General features: G+C 39.3%; 1 protein-coding gene across 2 annotated transcripts in view; it reads right to left on the bottom strand.

Annotated features, from left to right (window-relative positions):
* Nucleotides 1–18,816, bottom strand: part of GABRA4 (gamma-aminobutyric acid type A receptor subunit alpha4) — a 74,273-nt gene that overhangs the window by 3,465 nt on the left and 51,992 nt on the right. The window lies entirely within an intron of this gene.

Raw genomic sequence — 18,816 nt, 5'->3', positions numbered from 1 at the left:
TTGCAAGAACATGAAGATATCCATTGCTTAACAAGGTGTTTGAAAATCCAGGATGATATTCAACTTAAAAATTGAATGCTGACACAAGTTTTGATGAAGTTTTGTTTTTCTTTTTTTTTTTTTTCAATGTATGAACTGTGTGAGCTTAACTGTCATCCTCCCTTGCATAAACATTCAAGGGTGAAAGCAGATCACAGTCACTGGGAAGCATGGTTACCTTTCTGGGCCCTGTGGCAGAATGAAACCTCAGATCTAGTGGCCTCATGCTTATTGCATTTGAGAAGCAATGTGCCTTCACAGAGTAGAGACATGTACTGCAACCTGGTAAACACCCTGCCTTTTTAGCAGTAGTTATGCATCACAGCATCACATCCTACTACACCAGCCTCATGTTGCCTCTGGTCCTTTTAGTTTACAGTGGGCAGGGGTAAGTCCAAACCTTCAAAAGTAAAAAAGTGCATTCTCACCAATGGAGGTGGGCGGTGATCTCACCAGCAGAGGAACACCATGGGGTCTATTGATTAATTACCTTCCTCTGCATGCTCGGGTGGAAATTCACATATGGAAAGGTAATGTTAACATTTTTTTTTGGTCCCTTTCAAATGCTTATAAACTGGGGATAAGATCAGGGATTTTAGTGAGCAGGAGCTAGGATGGTATATTTTAATATCCTTCTATATCTGAGTAATTGCAGTGATTCTGCTCTCACCACAAGATCTAGGAGTTGGTTTTGTTCCTTTTGTTGAAAATTAATACAAAAAGGTGCAGAAAATAAAATACCTTTTTAGATTTACTTTGGATTATATGACAGTAATGTCCAAGATAAAAAGGAACTGTGGCTGGTATCTGGATAAAGGCTAGTGACAATCTATACATTTATGGATTGCACAGTTTAAACAAATAGCACTGAATAAATCTGAAATACGTGTGAGAATAAAATAATACAGATGTACATGTGCAAAAAAAAAAAAAGAAACAGACAAGGAAAGGGATAGGCAAGGTTTAGAGACCCAAGGACAGCTGAAAAAGTATAATTTCATTTTGCTCTAATTTGTGCATTTTATCAAATTCTGATATATGCTATCTCCAGGTTAAGATAAATAAAAATAACTCATTTAAATTCTTACTACTCTCAGATGGGCACCAAGATTTCGATGTAGTCATCACATTAACCCTCCCCCCACAGGATCAGACTAGAACAAAAGAAATGAAACCTACCTTTTGTTCTATGTAGGCTTTCCAGAAAGTCTTTTTCTAATGCCTTAATTACATAAAGCATCAGTTTGGGGAAGAAACAGAGTATTAAAATCAGAAAGCCTTGATTGGAAAAAGGAGAGTACAGCTGACCGTCCACATGCTCCAAAAGAAGTATTAAGAAATCAATTGACTTTCCAGTTGACTGCAGTGTGCAGTTGTTGTTTGTAGTACCAGTATTACATTAGCTGAAGAGAGATCAGCAGCAAACTGACTCTAAACTATGGAGACAATTCTTTTTCCTCTTCAGCCAGTTTCTCTTTGCAATAATTAATGATTCTTATTAAAGTAAGTCCCTCTGGCATGCAAAATGTGCATCATTAAAAAAAAAAAAAAAAAAAAAAAAAAGCCAAAACTTTGGATTCTGAAGAGGCCTGGCTTCTCTGTGCTCTAGGTTTCACTTTTTCCTCATTACTTCTATGTAGAAACAGAGAAGGTCTCAGTATAGGTATGAGAAATGTGAGATTCAGTTTGTGGGAGAAGAAAACTATGTTCTCAGAAGAACTCACCAAGTTCACAACCTGCAGTCACAATTTCTTGGTGCACTAATCATGAGTTTGATGACTGTAAATTGTTGACTCAAAGTATTCCCTGAAGAGTTCAGATGTCTCCTTCATCACACAAATTAATATAGAGACACTGACTATTTTGGTAATCTCCATTCATATTGTGCAGAATTTCCCTTACTGAGTAACCTTTAACATCAGAAAAAGAAAAGACAAGTAGACTTAGATGAAAATGAGATGTCTTTCTTATAGACTTTTTTTCCTACTTTTTGACAGTGTATTCAACATTCATCTGCTTTTGAGCTATTTGAAGAATGGCAAGTTAAGAATAACATGTTACAGCTGTAGCAGGCCACTGCTTAAGGAAATACGCACAGTCAGTAGGAATCACTCGTGTGGAAAGTCACCTCATTTCCAGTGGTCTAGGAAAAGATAATTTAGATGAACAGTTGATTCACAAACAGTTTAGCTGATATACATTCTTTGTATGAAGAGAGTGGACCAATTAATCTGGATAATATTAATCTCTTTACTGGCAAATAATTTTGTGGGTATGGGCTAAAACTACAGAGTCTTAAGCACCTAATTGTCCTCATCACTTTAATCAAGAGCATTTGCTTAAGCTGTGGGTTAAAAGGTCTCCACTTGACCTCCCATGCCCAAAACTGGACTTAGACCTAACACATTTCACCTCCCAAGAGGCTGCTTTGATGCAGAGATCTCAGGCCCTCTTGCTGCAGTAATATTCCTCTGACTGGCACACTAGTACCACCCTGTCCACATTTAGCCACCAGACTTAACAAGGCAAACCACATTTGCTCCCTTTCCTTGCCCCACTGAGTAACTACTCCATGGAAATTAAAGAAGAAAGCCATACCCTCCTCACCCTAGAACAGCCTGGAGCAATGTCTCCCTGCACACAACAAATTACTGGATCTGGGCAGCAGTGATTAGATATCTCTTTTTTTAAAAAAATCTTATTGTGAAAGCAATAAAAGAAAATGGTAAACATCTTTGAAGTCTTTTTCCTGTATTTTCTCTTAGCGTTTGCAGTATCTCACTGCTCAGCAGCTAATTAGCGTGGTGCTGAAAAACAGGGCTGTGAGTCAGTGCAGAGAAGAGGGGAGGGGAGAGGGCTGGAGACTGGTCTAAGCACACACACACATATACACACACACACACACACACACACACACCCCACCTTCCTCTGCAGCCTGACCACCTGGCAGGGGGAAGGGAGGAGCCTAACTAAGAAAAAGCATCGTGATTTCTCATTTATCAGCAGGCCACAGTCATGATCATGGCTCCCTCAGTGTTTCTCTCCCATCTTTTTCAATACTTTGCAAGCATGAATTTGGAGCAGAGATAATTAAACAACGTAATTAGGCATTTATTTTAACTCTGTGGGCCAACGTGTTGGCTGAGGCTTTGCAAATGACGAAAACCGCAGCTGCCATGTTCAGCTTTGGGAGCAGCTCAGCTGCACTGCGTGTCATCAGTTTCCATCCTGCTCTCTCTTTTTAATTAGACTCTCTTGCAGGCAACAAATCAGACTGATATTCTTCCTAAATGCTGCAAGTGCCCAGAACAAACTGTGAATACTAAGGGAAAAACAAAGAGACAAACTAGATGTTTGTGCTCTTTAAGATACTAGAGCTTTGCAAACACAGTAAAATCTATCAAAATAGCTATGTACAGGAGAGAGATGGCATGCTATGATCACACCAGTATTACTTAAAAGTTGTCAGGCAGAGATACTTCTGATAGAAATAGTCTCCATGAGATCAGGCTTGGGTTATCCGAGGCTCCTGGCCCAGGTCCTACTTCCTCTTTCCTTCCTCGACATTTCTTCCCACCAGTGGGATAATGCCACGCATGTGGCCTGTGGTAACAGCCAGTACAGGGATGGCAGTAGGGATCAGTTGTCCCTGCCTCCTTCCAGTCAGCTGAGTACCACAACTACTTTAATTTTTAAATCCCCAACTGTCTCACTTCTCACCAAAAGCAAGGGATCAGATCAACCCCTTTTAATTAAACACAAGAAAATTTGCTTTTTTATAGGTGGGAGTACACTGCACTCCAGACTTTTCAAAAGAAACATTCTCCTTTGCTTTTATTCATCCCTCACCCCCCCGCAAAAATATCTCCTTTAAAATGAAAACCCTAAATCTCTCTTCCTTCTCCAAGCTCTTCCTCTTCTTAAAGAGGAAGCCTTTCAACCTTGTGAGCTGTTTCCCATCACCTGTGCTTCTTCATTCTGGCCAGCAGGATGTTCTGCCCGTGTTGTACATCAAAGGACGGCTGCACTTTGTGAGTTGCTCACACTTCCCTCTCTCAGGATTTGCAGCTTCCTGCCCTCTCCCCAGAAAAATGCAGAACCCAGCAGTGCACCCTGTGCATGGCTGGCACCAAAGGGGACTGGGTGGAGGAACCTGCCATAACAAGTAGAAGAATATATAACTTAGTGTAGAGGGAAAGAATGAAGCATGCCAGGGCCTTGGCACTGCATGCTGAGGTGAAGTCTTAACTCTCTCAATTTCTCATCAGCTGCAGATTAAATGTTCCTGCAGTAGGGAGGAAGATGAGACCCACACCACAGCTTTCTAAACCCCCCCAAAAAAGTTAAAAAAGGTATGCTAGTATTACAATACTTCGTTATACTGCAATATTTATATTTGTACTGATGCTGTCAAATATTCAAATGATAGTTCCCATCACCTGAATAGAGTAAGTCCAGATATCAAATGTGTAATCATTCTATGTCAGACTGCAGCACATAATCACTTTATCAAAGTATTTGAAGCATTTTAACAGCTACTTTGCTCCAGAAAAAGAGTTCCAGACATGATGTAAAAAGATCCATTGTAGCAGGCCTCACCCTTTGAAAGAGGTGAACTCCAATCTTCCATTGCTTATAACTTGGCTAAGACATGAAAAGCACCCTCCACTTCTCTCACTATTGTAACAAAAAAGTAAAAATATTCTCAAATAAAAATATTTTAAACCATTCACAAATCAGCAGACCATTTTACATAAAGAACTGAACTACTTGTACACTACATGAGCCATATAGTTACAAGTTAATTACAGAATAAACTGCAGACATGAAGGATGATTACAGATGAGACCCTGGGCGTGCATATAGAAAGATCCTTTAATTTGAAAAGATCTTGATTGGGAAAAACAGCAGAGCAGTAGCTTTTCTCCTGAAGTAGTGGAGGTAAGATGTTTTACTGAGGTAGGAATGGACTGTAGCAGGGGAATAGGAAATAAGAGCTAATGGAGGTAAGCAAAAAACTCTATCTGGGACCTCAACACCTGGTTTTAGAGAATATGGGACTGCTCATGTGAGTAATATCAATTGCATGATCCTGGTTCTGAAACACCAGTATTCTAATATAACACTAATAGAATGTAAAAGGTTAAATAACTAAATCATCTGAGCTGGGACTGCATGGATCCACAGTTGTCAAATTCACCATTCCGGACATACATCTCATCTCCTTAAGGCAAATGAAAAAATCATTCAAGTGTTGGGCCAGGCTAATACAAACTGAGGGAACAAACACTACTTGAACAACTGCCTGTTGACACACTGAAAAACATATGCATGTTTGCCAAGGCAGGCAGCTCCTAGGGATTATGCTTTTCTCTGAATAGCTATCAGCTTGCAGCATGTATCCGAGTTTACAAAAAGAGGTGTAAGAAAGTGTATTGAACTGCAAACAAAAATAGTACCAAGTTCAGGCAGAGCTCAAACAGCTGCATTGCAGTAGATGTTTGCTTTGAACATCGTGACAGAATAGCATTCAGCAAAAGCTATCCAGTGTGTGCATTCAAAAAGGATGCCAGGGTGTTGCTAGTTCTTGTACTCCCACTGACTGGGATGACAAAGCCAGGAATGTAATTGTTAGGCAGAAATAAGTAAGAACTGTGCTGAGGTGCTTTGAACAAAGGAACATGAAGATTTCTATGATCACCTTACATCTGACTAGACTTGGGGGGGTGGGGAGGGGGACAGGGGACGGGGATGGGATGGGATGACACAGTGGGGTTAAGGACAAGACAGAGCAAACAGACTGACAAGAACATTAGCTAAACACACTGAGAAAGGAAGGACTGGCACTGCAGAGGGAAAACTGCTGCATAGTAGTGAAAATTAAGGATGAGGAATAGTTTCTAGAAGAATATAGAAAACCTAAATAACATAAGAACAACAACAAGAAAAAAAAACAAAACAAAACAAAACAAAACCAAAACCAAACCAAAACAAAACAAAAAAAAAAAACCAACAAACAGTGAAAAGCTTGTAAGATCTTTGGGCCAAAGTCTATCTTTTCATGTGTACCTTCCCAACATGACCGAGACAGGGTCCCTGGGGTTACAGCTACATGGCACACATTGGTGTGAAGGTGATTATGTTTCTTCTGGCCCCAGGGTCTACTGGATCTCTCACCAGACATCCCCTGCTAATGAAAAGAAGGCTGCTGAAAGAGCTTACAATGAATCGAGTTGTTCATTTGTTTTTAAGTGAATGCTACAAACTCAGGTTAACAGCTCTGGATGTGTTGGAAATTACTGACCTGAGCTAATGGTCAGATATACTAAAGCAGAGGTAGGCAGGCCCCACAGCAGGATTTGGTCAACCCGATTTTTCCCAACATAATTGCATTCAGCAACCCTCAAAACCTGGAAGTGCTCAAATCCCTTTGACACCACCCAAAATCCTCACTGGCGGCTTTCTACCCTTCTGCATGTCTGCTTCAGCCTGTGTAATTCAGCATCTAGCTCCCACCCAAGTCTCAATGGAATGCCGAAGTTAGTCATTCCTCCACCAAAGTCTTGAGCCCATTTCAACAGGTTTCATAATGCCCATAATTGGCTCTGGATCAGATACACTGTGAACACTACTTCCTTCAAAATACACATGCCAGAGGAAAGCATTCCGGAAACACATCACCTTTTCAACATGCAGCTCAGGTACCAGCAGAGCTTTTAGCTCAGATACAACATGATCCTTAATGCAATTACACAGCTTCTCAGCTGGAGGTGGTGACCTGCCCATTCAATTCTAAATAGGTATGGCTTTAACATTTTATTGCGTATAGCCTCTGAGATACTTTAAAAATGCAAAATATCATGTTCTCATTTGTTGATTTTTTTTTTTTTTAAATCCTATTTAATTTTTCTCAAAGCTAATTTTATTCAAGAGCTGGTTTTTTTGGAGCTCAGCATCCTTTTTTCTTTTTTTAAAGAGACTCTGAATTCTCAGCTATTTTCTTCTGACCCATTAGCTTCTTAAAAATTAATGCACCTGCTTTTCTCATTTCTTTTCCTTCTTGCCCTTGTCCAGTTAGTAAAACCTTCTAACACCTGATTAGTTTCAGACAAACCAATTCATTACTACTCTTATCTTTCTTATGCTGGTTTTAATAGTGCCTTTAATATTCTTGCAAATGTCTCCTTTATTTTTCACCTGTGGCTTAAGTTTCCCCCTCTCCAATTTTGCATGGTCCTTCATGAAGCTACACTGCTTGCTTCTTGTTCCACAAAGATGTCACAGCATCCTTAATCATACTTGGTCCATTAACATCACCCACAAGTTTTGACTCTCAGAAATTAAAGTTCTTCTAATCAACAGACTGTTATTTCAATCCTTGCTGATGGGTAGATATTTAATTCTCATTACTCATAGATTTGTATAGTATTTCAGTACAACTATTACTATTGTTACATTATTTCCCTATATTATTTTTCTGTCTCAATACTGTTTTAATATAGTATACAAAGTGTCATTATCTCATCCTTATTTACTAAGCGAAAAACCCTTTATTTGCTTTAATTCCCTTTCAATGTCTGAGGTTGACTGCTTGTAATTTTCTTTACCCACTCGTTTTCTGACCTCCAAGGCATTTTACTTAAATCTTCAGCCTTTCTTTGATTGCTTGAAGGCACTCTAAATACTTCCCAAAATCCTTTCTGAGAGGTTTATTCACTTAAAAAGATATGGGGATCTTTTCTACAATATGCTGAATCCCAAGTTTCCTGATTTTTTTCCTTTCTTTTCTTAAAGAAATCCCAGGCATCATCTTCACATCAATTTCTGAGCTTCTTAGTTCAATTGCTCTTCAGTTTTCTTCACTCATATCTCACAGTTTAGTCTGCAAATTGAACATCTTAATTATAGACCTACTTTTGTTCTCAAAAAAATTAAAGACAACTGACATACATCAATTCAATCTAAGGATCTTTTCTAATACCAGAACTTTTATCATGTTTTCAGTGCTTACCACACTACCTCTCTATACAAAATTATGTTCAACTGAGGACACAGTGAATTGTAACTTTAGGAAATAGAGAGAAGACAGAAGAACAGGTGATTACATGTAAACAACTTTCTATCTAGTAAACTCTACTTTCAGTGACAATTAAGATTTAACACCTAAATAAACACAAACACAACCCTAAATAGTCTAATAAACACATCCTAAATAAAAATACATACCACTTGTGCAGTTAAACATATTTCCAATATATGATACTAATGCACCCAACCTCTTTATATCCCTTATCCCAGTGTACAGTGATGTCAGTAGTGATGACAGCAGGCAATTACCAGCCATGACCCCAGTACCTCACAGCTGTCTTTTTTTTAAGATAACAGGGTCCAGATTTATTCCCCACCCCAAAACATTCATACCATTCATATTCATTTTTTACTGTCACACACAGCTTCAGTTAATCCATCTGCAACTTTCGCTTCTTTGACATCTGAACTGAACTGACATCACACTGCTGAAATAATTATTCAGAAAGATGTGCAGGTGGAGGGCTGGCAAAAAGAGAAGAGCAGGACCTTTTAGTTCCACCTTTTAAAACATGAGAGGACATAATTTGAATTGCCTAGGTGACACAGGGTTTTGGTTTCACCAATCACCACATTACACATACTTCTTGAACAAGGTGAAGCTGAGCTGGATCACAATTAAAAATGAAAAGCAATGCTGAGAACATCATAGTCTAATAAAAGCCTTTGTAAAAATATATTTTGACACCAAAAAAAAAAAATATTTTGATCACTTTACATACAAATGATCTAACATCTCTATTTTGACCCAAGAAAACGGAATATACAGACACAGAGTCTGAATGGAATCAGAAAAAGGCTAGGCATATAAACTGCCAGTCACCAAATCACACTGTGTGATAAAGACAGTAGCAGGAGTCCTCAAATAAAGATGTAAACTCCTAAGAAACACAAGGAGCTATATTTACAAGAATATGAATCAAAATAATAATTTTAAAAAATAAATCGATTAGGTATTTTTCTGAATAAAGCAAATATACCTTATTTTTACTCAAGAATGGAACTTAAGAGATCAGCCAATCTGGACTCATACACAAGACAGGACCAACTGCATTAAAACATTTCTAATACAGGTTTTTTAAGAAGAAAAAGCAATGACAAAGACTCAAAAACTCCCTAGACAGACCTGTGCTGAAATAAAATAGCAGCTAGCAGAATTTTCCCAATGACAAAGGTCACTCTTGCCGTGTGAATGTCAACCCATGAGTTTGAGCTGACAATCAAAATCATGGATTCATAGAATCCCAAGTTGGAAGGGACCTCAAGGATTTTCTGGTCCAACCTTTCTTGGCAAAAGCACGGTCTAGACAAGATGGCCCAGCACCCTGTCCAGCTGAATCTTAAAAGTGCCCAATGTTGGGGAACCCACCACTTCCCTGGGGAGATTATTCTAGTGGCTGATTGTTCTCATTGTGAAACATTTTCCTCTTGTGTCCAATTGGAATCTGCCCAGGAGTAACTTGTACCCATTACCCTTGCCTTTTCCATGTGACTCCTTGTAAAATTAGAGTTTCCATCTTCTTTGTTGCCACCCTTTAAACACTGGAACATGGTGATAAGGTTTCCCCTAAACCTTCTCTTCTTCAAGGCTGAACAACCCAAATTCTCTCAGCCTCTCCTCATGTGGCAGGCTCCCCCCAAGTCCTTTGATTATTTTCATGGCCATTCTCTGGACCCTCTCCAGTCTGTCTACATCCTTTTTGTATAGCAGGGACCATGTAGAATCTAGAAGACTAAAAGGTAATCTACAGAGACATAATAAAGAGAGCATATGAAGTCAACAAGATGTAAACACATGCTTAAAATCACAGAAATATATGATGGGCATGGATTAGTGAAGTGGGACACAGTATTGTCATCACCTGAACATCCCTGTTTTTCCCCAGCCATAAAGACACTGATCATCTTCTCAGTTTTACAGCCTGACATAAATAAATTGCTAGTAAAAAACACTCACTGATGGATATGGATCAGAAAGCACTGAGATGTTTGACACTAGAAGCAAAGAGCCATGAATCCCATAAAAGCTGATAAATGTGAGGGGGGTGCAGTAATTTAGGTCAGGGTAAGAGTCTGCTTTCAGTTCTGCCCTGGAAGTAACTTGTTTACTGCCCCTATGCCTTTTCAATAGTACTATCTTCATGCTTCCAGTTTTCATCAGGTGTACAACTTTACTTACTTGTGCTCAGCTTTTTAAAGGCCTCACATCAGGAATATTATACAAGGACTGTCTCTATTGGCAATAGCTGAGCCAGGAAGTGCTGAAATGAAGAAAGGTATCAAGCTTTTTTCCTGTAATAGCTTGAAGTCAACAGCCTTTAGAGTTTGCTTTTTTTATCCCTTAACATTTCCTGTTTGAGGATCAGAAGAGCTGTTCTCTTTATGTAATTGTTTCCTTAAATTGCTGTTTTCAATTTGCATAATGTATCATTTAAGTAAAGGTAAAGAAGCATTTCATCTTGATAATTTCTGCCACAGCTGAGAATGCAAAATTGCTTCTTGTTAGAAGGAAATTTTTAAAAAGTGCAATCACTGCAACTTTCCAGATGGCAACTAACATATTTTTCAGCGTGCTGCAATAGTACATTATAGATATGCTTGCTATTCAGTTCAAACTAGGAAACATTTGCTCCAGCTGAGGTAACTTTTTTGGTCATACTTTTTCATATTATATCACACTTCTTGACATTTCATGATTTTTTTAGTTCAATAGCTCTAAATTTTGTCTTGCATATAAAAAATTCTCTACAAATTTGACTTACCAAGACACTCCATTTCCCCATTGCTAATTTATTTGATATTAAAGCTGAATAATTATTTTCTCCAGCCTCATCTAAGAACACAGTTTGTTAGTCACAATGCCATTCTACATTTACTAATCCATACCTCCTCCTAACTTAAATTCTCTTCTATAATTAACAACGGGTATTGATACCTGCAGTACCCTATACCTTAAACCTATCCATAAGGTAAAATGTACAAAACACCAGATTTCTCCTAAAACAACATGGAGGATCATGCCTGATACTTCTCTGGAATTAGTCTTTAATTACAGAGTTGATGGAAATTTCAATGTCATTATACTAAATAGTTTTTCACAGATCAAAAGTCTAGCAATTGATTTATCAATATGTATTGTTTCTACAGATTTAGTCCCACATTTATCTGAGCTTTTGATTCAGCTAAGCATATGAGGTTTATACTTCTGTAAAGTCACTGCTTACACGCCTAAGCTTTGTTCAGTGCAGCGCAGGCCCAGAATGCCCAATACCAGACACAGACATTCAGCTATTTAAACAAAAAAAAAAAAAAAAAACACACACAAAACAAAAAAACAAGCCAAACCAAACAAACAGAACAACAAACCCAAACAGTCCATTACAGGTGACAAAGAACATGTAGATTATACTGGTTTAAACAATCCCATTCCTTGACTTAACCAAAGACTGCAAGTCAGATCCAGAGCTGCCTGACAGAGCGAAAGAAAACACCCTCAAACCCTTCACCTGGGTCAGGTATCATTCTTATTTATCTGAACTCTCATCCTTACTTTGCACTTCAAGACTAGCAGGGTACATGACCTTACTGTCTCTGCAGTGCAGGGGCCACAGACCTGTGCAGATGGTCAGCAGAATAAAACAATATTTGTCTTTGATTCAACCATCTTCCTTTTCTTATATTTGGAATGCTATCTTTTGCTATCACCTCTCTATCACCTGCAAGTCTGCAAGCTGATGCAACCTCTCACTTGAAATTTTTTCATTAGATCAAGCTTATTAAAATGGGGCATGCACATCCCTACTCAGTGGTTGTTCCATTAATCTGTCTTTTTCTATAAGAACTGGACAAAATTTCCAATTTTTTCATATAAAATCTGAAAATCTTGGTTTTGTTGACTTGTAAACCTAGGCATTTTAAAGATTTATTTTTCAAACACTGTCTGTTTTTCAAACTCAACTTTTAACACTGAAGAAAATAAAAGTCTGTGATAATTTAATTTTTTTATGACATCTTTCTTGGTCAAAGAAAGCTCTATGAAATATTCCAGTTCCAAACAACTCCAGTGCTTCCCTTGTGTGTAATGACAATGACATGGACTCAAGTAATCTGCAAGAAGGCAGTAAAATCAGCCACCTACACACAAGGGCCAGAAGGATTGCTTGTCTACTGTCAGGCCTGAAAAGCTACAAGGAGTGAAGAGTTTATGTAGAATATGTGCACTTCAGCCATGTGGTTGATGGTTCACGGAGCTATCACTATATGTTAGTCCAGGTGGAATAAGCTGCAGTATGTCTCAGGTGATTTACCTGTATGTCACTGCTTGGATGTGATCACAGGCTATGAAGTTCACATGTGATGGCACCAGCAAGATCATTTACTTGTGATGTCTGAAACACTAAATGGCTTTATCTCAAATTGAGGAAATGTGTTAGGGTTATTTTCTAGACAATGAAGAACATTTGCAAAGATCAAATTGCAGTTATACATGTCATTTCATTTTGAAATGCAGGTATTAATGGCATAACAATGCTACTAACAGTAACTAAGTTTGATCTTCAGCTATGATTATTATAACCCCGTGGAGTATTCCTCTGCAGCTACTTTTTAAAAAGTCTAATTTCAACAAACACGGTTTGCTGCATCCCTCCATACATTGACAATTCAACTCAAAGAAGCTCCTTTGCAGGTTCTGCTTAATGAACAGGTAAAATTGCAGTCCTCTACTTTAAGGAACACAAGGACTCCTCTTTACCACACTGTGGTCTGGTGCACCTACACTACTAGGTTGAACCTGCCCAGGACCTTTGCCTGCTGCTGAGGCCAGCTGGCACTGAACTGAGCAATGCCATTTACTTGTCTTGCCTTCCAGTGAGGGCAACTGTGTATTGAGAAAGCTCCCATCCGGAACTCCCAATTTTTGTCCAGAAACCACCTGGCTAGCTGGTGCAAGCCAAAACCATGCTAGAGACTAGTTTAGGTTTTTAACTTCTAGTACAGATGTAGTCAGGAAGAAAGAAAAGCAAGAAAGAAATAAAACTATGCCTTTGTTTCACTGTCCAAACACTTGACTGCAGAGTATTACTACTGCACTGGGGGATGCCAACAAGAGCTCCTAAATGAATATGTAAGTGGGGTTATTCCTCTTCCACACCAGGTATCTGAGAGAGGTTTATCTAGCTGCCTGAACAATTTATGAATAAAGTAATTTATGACAAAATGAACATGAACGAATTCTTGCATTTATTCATAACTCAGAAAACTCTTCATAAATGTTATTTACTTCACAGGCAATTTCGGTCCTGATTAACTAGAGCATCCTTCAGGAGAGCACTTGAACATGTCCTCAAGTCCCATTGAAGTCAATTATTAGGTTAGTTGGAATTAGTTATGGAGATCAGGGAGGACTTTGGACAAAGGAAAACAGGAACTGAAAATCAGAGGAGAAAAGCAGAAACAGCATATGGAACAAAGCCTAACTGGAAAAAAAAATAACATATTTGAGATTTGTTCTGGTGGCCTTGGACCACTGTACTTTGGCCATTGTAGGGATCTGTACCTCACTCTTCATAGCTCCAGCACAAACACCAAAGAATGTATCTTCTGTACTCCTCTCATTTCTTCATGACTTTTGCAAAATTATTTATTCTGTACAAGTTTCCCTAGAAAACTCCTTAAATAAATATGTTAATAACACAACACAAAGCTATTTGTAACCTAAATTAATTACTTGTGAGGTCACCTAAATTTAAAGACATTAATGTAATATGTATTAACTGAATAGTGAAAAAAAATGAAATAATGGTTACAGAGAAATGCAACAGCAATGCAATTGCAAGGACATAACCAATACTCATGGGGAAAATCTTAGACAAGGTATTAAACACACGATTAAGTAATGATTTGGTCAATTTGCTCAAGTTAGCACAACCTGCTCCTATGATAATGCAAATAAGAGATGCTCACACTATATACAATAATTTACTCATTGAATTTGACTTTCATGTGAACAAGGTAATGATAAATCAAGCTGCATAAAACAACAAGAGAATGCTCAGGCTTATTCCCTTGGCTCTGGCTTTGAGCACCTGTAACCTGTTGCTGCCACAGGTCATTTCTTCCCATCTGATTGAACAACTAGACCACAGAGTGCACTGAGGCAGAGGCTGGATACCTAACCAAGGATTTAATTTGGAGTTCAGTACAAATCTCTACCTAACCAATTTTAAACATTTCAGCAAGACTTGCATTCCACAGTATATTTATTAGAGAAAAAGTTATAAACACAGTGACCTCAAGACCTTGAAGTATCTTGGAAAACAATTTTTTTATATTGTTCAAATTACGCCAAGATTACCTGAGAACAGAATTGCCTTTCCCTCCCATCCACTGCTCACCTTTGCTTCCCTGTTACCTGCCTTTCACTCCTCCTCCCCACTCCTAGAAAAAAATGCAGGAAGAAAGGCCTTTGCAATGGTATCAGCATGAAATAGACTCTGCTTTGGTTTAGGTTGAAACTCTACTATAGGTCTGGATGTTGGATTTCACTGAGGGTGACCAGCATCTAAAAAGCAGCAATGATCAACCCTTAGCCCAGGGTCTGCAACCCAGAGCTTCACAGGAAAGGCTCTTTGTTCTTGTCCTGTGGGTCTCTGGCTCCTTATCCTATCTTTATTAGAAAGCTAGGGGGTCTCAGAAAGGGATTTCAGAGACTAGGATGCTAGAGAGGGACTATCCTGAGATGGCTCAAAGGGAAACACAGGGAAAACAGCATATCCTAATCATTCCTCAACCACTCCTTTGAGCTTCACTCAGGTTTACGGTGTGGGACATCTCTATCACATTTGTTACCTCCAGGCTAAAAACTCTTGGCGAGTTGCTGCCAAGTGCGTTGGGTTTGTTTTGTTTTGTTTTTTTTTTTTTTTTTTTTTTTGTTTTGTTTTTTTTTTTTTTTTTGTTGTTTGTTTGTTTGGGTTTTTTTTTGTTTTTTTTTTTTTCCCCCAGAAAACTGTGTAGGTCTCACGTCTTGAGCACACCTGTATTTTTGTCCCTGAAAACATTTTTTTTTCCCCTACTGATAGCATTTATATCTGCTGCTTTGGCATCCCAAGTGAGAATTTCAATAAGCACAGTGAGCACTCAACAGCTAAGGACTTAAAAGGCACATACAGAACATGAACAAAAGTTTTCATATCTAGGTTTTGATGCACCTATTAGGCTTTGCCCACAGATGCCTCGGACAGAGAACTGAACAATCCATTAGAGATTAGCTCTTTCCAAACCTTTCTTGGCATATACGCACGTATTTTGCACAGATTTCATAATCTCCAACTTCTGAAACCAACTTCTCTCCCCATCACCACTTGCAACAGCAAGCTGATGGCCATTTATGCTTAGGTGATTTTATGCATGTTCCAGAGAAGTCTAATTTCTCATATTTTAGAATGCAGCTTATTAACCACAACCCATGAAATTAAGGGCAAGATAAAACAAGCATTATACAAGCACTGATTGAAAAAGTTACAGTGATCTGCAAGTGGTCACAAGTTTGAGAATATATTCAGAAGCATCAATATTGACATCTTAGCTAATCTATGTGGATGTGGAAATTATCAAAGCCCGAGATGCTGATAGGATCCCAGACTCCTAAAATCACACAAAGACCGGTTTCCAGTTAGACAAGTTAAGCAGACATAAGATTTCCTTACTTTATGTAGCTAGATTCACAGTTATAATCTTCTCTCAAATTCAGGGATAAAATTTATCACACTTGCTCTCCAAAGGTGATATTTATTGCAATCTTATATGCTGAAGTTAAAACAAATTGAAAAGAGGTTTTAGGGTAATGCCACCTGCGGCGACTCTCAGACAGTATAGCTGCTTAAAGAGGCTGGAAGGCACACGGAGAACATGGAAGCAGACCTCAAACACCTCCTCTCATGTGATGGACAGGGAACCTGGTAGGGGCCTCCTGCAGCCCCAAGGCATCCCACCTTCTCAACCTTCAGCTCTCAACACACGAAGCAGAGCCTACACACACTGTCTCCTAGGTACTGCTGTGCTTTATAGCCCACAATGAATCACATAACAAAAATGCAGAGCTGTTTAGAGGAGCTGGAAATTTAGAAAAAACACAAGCACAACTTCCAGCCTAAACTGATAGATGCGATTTGTTTCCATAAAAGCAAAGAACATTATTAAGGAGAATAAATAAAGGAATCAAAGTCGACTGCATGGTAAAAAGGAGGCTGCTATATTGCAGTAGCAAAAAATCATTCAGACAGGCCCAGACACATATAAATAATCAGGCCAATTTAATTTCCAATTGGCTACCTCTACCCTTACAAAGTCTCTCCTTGAGCCAAGTATCACAACCACTATGGCATTTACCACAAAGCTGGAGTGTAGCTCACAGGATGGTTGGGTCCATTTTCCCTGTGGAAAAATAGTCCTCCTGTAGCTGAATCTGTTCCCATACAACCCACATAACAATTGGACCTCTTCAGGTGAGTCCAGATCCCATATTGCAAGGCCATAAACTGCTTTATCAGCTGCTATTTTAGCAGCGTTCGGGGCCAAATCCAGAAACATCTGTGGGCAGTCTAATGCCTGTCTATACCCACTCCATATACAATGTTACCTGGTGTTAAATCTCCCTGGGCATACAGGTTCATCCAACACAGATCCAGGAACACCATGTAAAGTGTGTCCAAAATTTATCTCCTGAACCAGCAACTGAATCATGCACCTTTGCTGACTCCAGATCCTGGACAGACTGCTGAAGATAAGCACCTTCTAGTATGTTTCAAGGGACCTGATGGGGCTTCCCTTTTGCTACAATGGCCCACTGATTATAGTTACTCCACGTTACGGGAACTTACACCTATATAGACCGTGTAAAATTGTCAGAAGTCTTTGACAGTATTTTATGGGCAAGTGCTCTAACCATTAGCCTTGTAAAGAAAGGACATAAGAAGTACCTCAGTCTGTAATCAGTTTAAAAAAAAACCCACCCAGTAGATACAGCACTGGGGAGCCCAGATTTGTTCATGTTGCCTCGGCATGCTCTCCTAATGCTGTGAACGACACTTCAGAGTTGTTCTTTATTCAGCTTCTTGTCATCTGAAAAAGAAAACACTTGAATGCATTTTTAATGAATTTTCTGTAGTTCAAAATGAAATTTTCTCAGTTGAGAAAGTACAAATCTCCACAGAGCAAGCAGAAAAGTCATATAGGAAACATATCCAAAATTATAATAAATAGCAGTGAGTATGCTTGGACACATTTCCCATCCTAGAACGCCTTTGGCATCTTGTCCCAACAGCTTCACACCTGCTAGTTCTCCAGCAAGATTCCTTTAACACCATCCCTCAGGGCAGCAACATAATTCCCATCCAAAGGCTTTCATCAGCATTAAAGCCAGCTCAGCAATACAGATAAATCCTCTAGTCCTCTTAAAGACTGCCTTTCAGCATCACTTTGCGACAGAGTTGAAAAACAAGCCTTTGATATATAATTTCTCAAAATCTTGCTGGCTTAATCGTATCAACTCCTGCCTTCGTCTTCCCTCACCTAATAACACCAGGTTGTGACCACTTCCTTCCTGCTCTCAAACTGGGACTACCCTTCCCCCTGACTTTTGAATTCCTCCTCCAGCCGCCCTCAGCTGTGCTCTCTCCCAAGGTGAAGTCAATATAACTGCCTGTCTCTCTGTGCCTGCGCTGGCTGTCATCCTGACACGACACTTGCAAGCATAAGCTACAAAAAGCCACCTGGGTCACATCCAGCCGAGTCCCAGGTGTTCCTTCACTTATATCTGGAGCTGTCATCTGGTTGGTTTCCTAGACAGTTTTACTCTGATGATCTCAGACCATCTAACAGAGCTGGTTTTGAGCTGGTTTTACCTTTCAACACTCCAGGTCAGAGTCTGCTCAATAGACGAACAGAGATATTCAGCATCTGAGACCAGGACTTTTTATTCACATAATGGCATGACATGCTTACCTGTCTCTTCTCCAGCACCATTCCAACAGAGCATCCCAGAATACATCTGTGAGACCAAGCCCTGCAGAAAGGAAGGAGGAAAAGGGCAGAAGACAGTGGCAGGCAAAGAGCCGGAACCTGACTTTCCAATCTGAGTTGTCCTCGGTTATGGTTTTTCTCTTATGAGAAATACTAAGTGTGACATAAAAAGTAAAATATTTTAATGGGAATCAAGATGTTGGATTTTTCATGGGCCCACAGTGAGACCACTCAGACAGCAAACCCAGGCTCAATTCCCTTCAACTCAGACCAAAGATATACATACAACAGAAGTCTCATGTTCCTAACAACCAGGAACGGATCCTAGCGCTTTCAAGGAACACTAACCACACCCAAGTACATGAAGAGGTATGAAAAATTAATTTAGGAGGTGTTTTGCATCAACACAGAGCAAAGTTCCTAACTGCTTTCAGCCTGCAGACTGAATTCCTCTTTCACCACTGGCAGTCAGAGTTCTGACTTGCATAAAACCTGATCCCAGCATCCACTGAAGACAATGGCAACTTTCCTTGGATGCCAAACAGGCCTCATCTGTAGCCTAACAGCAGAATTCCCTGCATAATCAATACAACTGCTATTAATAAAACATGGGATGTGGGGTAGCATCATGCCATACAGAATTAAGTGGCAGCAGCAGCACATATGATG

This window comes from Tyto alba, unplaced genomic scaffold, assembly GCF_018691265.1.
Source record: "Tyto alba isolate M040663 unplaced genomic scaffold, T.alba_DEE_v4.0 Super-Scaffold_6, whole genome shotgun sequence".
Taxonomy (NCBI): Eukaryota; Metazoa; Chordata; class Aves; order Strigiformes; family Tytonidae; genus Tyto; species Tyto alba.
This window is presented reverse-complemented; position numbering and strand designations above follow the sequence as displayed.